Raw genomic sequence first — 3,637 nt, forward strand, 5'->3', positions numbered from 1 at the left:
ATTATATATTATTATAATTCCCTGGAAATCATCCAAAACATTTGTACCTAATGTGTTTTGAAATGTTTTAAAAGTGGTAGAAAAATGTACATTTGTTTGAATCATTGTACTGATATAAGTAATGTAATGCAATGGGACAATAAAATATGACTGTGTTTCTACAGAACAAAACAAAAAACCCACATGAATCAACAATTATGCCAAAAAATCCATTATTTTGTTCCAACTCGGTTTGCTCTGAAACGCTCTGCCCCCCATGTCTGTCCCATCCAAGGTAGCCAGCGGACTCAGCCGTGTTGTGGCTGAGTGTCGGCTGACTCGGCTGTGATCCGGCTGGATGCGTCCAAATGTGAGCCAACTTTGGCCTAGTTCATTTTTGCCATATCTGGCCCAGATGTAGATATTACAGAAACTGGCCTGTTCTGACTGACACATGGCAGCCGGGTTTATCGGCAACCAGCACTGAAACAGGCTCTGGCCCGTTGATGGCTGCCGAATCTGGGCCGAATCTGGCATTACAGAAACGGGCCTATTCTGGCTGTGAAATAACATTATTCAACACCTGCCTCATCTCAACCCCCCCACCCCCTCAATAAGGTGTTAAAATAACAGTGTGGCGTTCAGGTTCTTATCTTGCTGCTGGTTGGGCTGACGGTAACTGGGCTGCCAGGGTTGTAGTCAGGTAGAGAGCCAATCAGGGACGCTGGACCAGTGGTCCGGAGGATGGTCCTTGTGATGCTTGGCCAGAAAGTGTCTGGGATCCGGACTTTTGTATATTTGCACCGTCTGGGCATCTGAAAAAACAAACAACAAACAAGAAAATTACTATTATTATCAGTCCGGAGAGTCCATCTCTAATCAGATACTTTTTACACAGAGAATTTTACACCAGACTACATTTAAAATAAATGTCAATTTGATCGAGTAAAAGTCAGAAACATATTGGCGCTTTTTTTTATGAAAGAATATATTTTTGCGATTGTTTCATTGGAGGAATGCAAAAAAGAATTATAGACGTTGAGTGAATATTATATTATATTATTACATTACATTAGAACCTAATCCTACATGTTTTTGGTGGAGAACATGTAAACTCCGTCCCAGAGTCCCGCCAACTCCATTGTCCAGTAGAGAGGGTGTAGACGGCACGGTGGACAAGCGGCTGTGTCAGTATGTTAACGGGAATCGTACATACTGGAGGCACAGGTCTACACCCTCTCTAAAAAGCTTCAGGTGGCGATCTGCGGAAGAGAAAATAAATGTATTAGTATATTATATTAATACATTATATTAGAAACTAATCCTACATGTTTTTGGTGGAGAACATGTAAACTCCGTCCCAGAGTCCCGCCAACTCCATTGTCCAGTAAAGAGGGTGTAGACGGCACGGTGGAAAAGCGGCTGTGTCAGTATGTTGACGGGAATCGTACATACTGGAGGCACAGGTCTACACCCTCTCTAAAAAGCCTCAGGTGGCGATCTGCGGACGGCAAGTGGCTGTGTCAGTATGTTGACGGGAATCGTACATACTGGAGGCACAGGTCTACACCCTCTCTAAAAAGCTTCAGGAGGTGATCTGCGGACGAGAAAATAAATAAAATTGTAGATTTTATTATTACATTACATTACATTAGAACCTAATCCTACATGTTTTTGGTGGAGAACATGTAAACTCTGTCCCAGAGTGCCGCCAACTCCATTGTCCAGTAGCGAGGGTGTAGACGGCACGGTGGGCAAGCGGCTGTGTCAGTATGTTGGCGGGAATCGTACATACTGGAGGCACAGGTCTACACCCTCTCTAAAAAGCCTCAGGTGGCGATCTGCGGACGAGAAAATAAAAAAAATTGTATATTATATTATATTATTACATTAGAACCTAATCCTACATGTTTTTGGTAGGGAACATGTAAACTCCGTCCCAGAGTCCCGCCAACTCCATTGTCCAGTAGAGAGGGTGTAGACGGCACGGTGGGCAAGCGGCTGTGTCAGTATGTTGACGGGAATCGTACATACTGGAGGCACAGGTCTACACCCTCTCTAAAAATCCTCAGGTGGCGATCAGTGGACGAGAAAATAAAAAAATGGTACATTATATTATTACATTACATTACATGAGAAACTAATCAAACATGTTTTTGGTGGAGAACATGTAAACTCCGTCCCAGAGTCCCACAAACTCCATTGTCCAGTAGAGAGGGTGTAGACGGCACGGTGGGCAAGCGGCTGAGTCAGTATGTTGACGGGAATCGTACATACTGGAGGCACAGGTCTACACCCTCTCTAAAAAGCTTCAGGAGGTGATCTGCGGACGAGAAAATAAATAAAATTGTATATTTTATTATTACATTACATTACATTAGAACCTAATCCTACATGTTTTTGGTGGAGAACATGTAAACTCTGTCCCAGAGTGCCGCCAACTCCATTGTCCAGTAGCGAGGGTGTAGACGGCACGGTGGAAAAGCGGCTGTGTCAGTATGTTGACGGGAATCGTACATACTGAAGGCACAGGTCTACACCCTCTCTAAAAAGCCTCAGGTGGCTATCTGCGGATGAGAAAATAAAAAAATGGTATATTATATTATATTATTACATTACATTACATTAGAACCTAATCCTACATGTTTTTGGTGGAGAACATGTAAACTCCGTCCCAGAGTCCCGCCAACTCCATTGTCCAGTAGAGATGGTGTAGACGGCACGGTGGGCAAGCGGCTGTGTCAGTATGTTGGCGGGAATCGTACATACTGGAGGCACAGGTCTACACCCTCTCTAAAAAGCCTCAGGTGGCGATCTGTGGAAAAGAAAAGAAAAAAATGTTATATTATATTATTACATTAGAACCTAATTCTACATGTTTTTGATGGAGAACATGTAAACTCTGTCCCAGAGTGCCGCCAACTCCATTGTCCAGTAGCGAGGGTGTAGACGGCACGGTGGGCAAGCGGCTGTGTCAGTATGTTGACGGGAATCGTACATACTGGAGGCACAGGTCTACACCCTTTCTGAAAAAGCCTCAGGTGGCGATCTAGGGACGAGAAAATAACTGTATTAGTATAGTATATAAATACATTACATTAGAACCGAATCCTACATGTTTTTGGTGGAGAACACGTAAACTCCGTCCCAGAGTCCCGCCAACTCCATTGTCCAGTAGCGAGGGTGTAGACGGCACGGTGGGCAAGCGGCTGTGTCAGTATGTTGACGGGAATCGTACATACTGGAGGCACAGGTCTACACCCTTTTTTAAAAATCCTCAGGTGGCGATCTGTGGACGAGAAAATAAAAAAATGTTATATTATATTATATTATTACATTACATTACATTAGAACCTAATCCTACATGTTTTTGATGGAGAACATGTAAACTCCGTCCCAGAGTCCCGCCAACTCCATTGTCCAGTAGAAAGGGTGTAGACGGCACGGTGGGCAAGCGGCTGTGTCAGTATGTTGACTGGAATCGTACATACTGGAGGCACAGGTCTACACCCTCTCTAAAAAGCCTCAGGTGGCTATCTGCGGACGAGAAAATAAAAAAATGGTATATTATATTATATTATATTATTACATTAGAACCTAATCCTACATGTTTTTGGTGGAGAACATGTAAATTCCGTCCTAGAGTCCCGCCAACTCC

Source organism: Cyclopterus lumpus, chromosome 14 (assembly GCF_009769545.1).
Source record: "Cyclopterus lumpus isolate fCycLum1 chromosome 14, fCycLum1.pri, whole genome shotgun sequence".
Taxonomy (NCBI): Eukaryota; Metazoa; Chordata; class Actinopteri; order Perciformes; family Cyclopteridae; genus Cyclopterus; species Cyclopterus lumpus.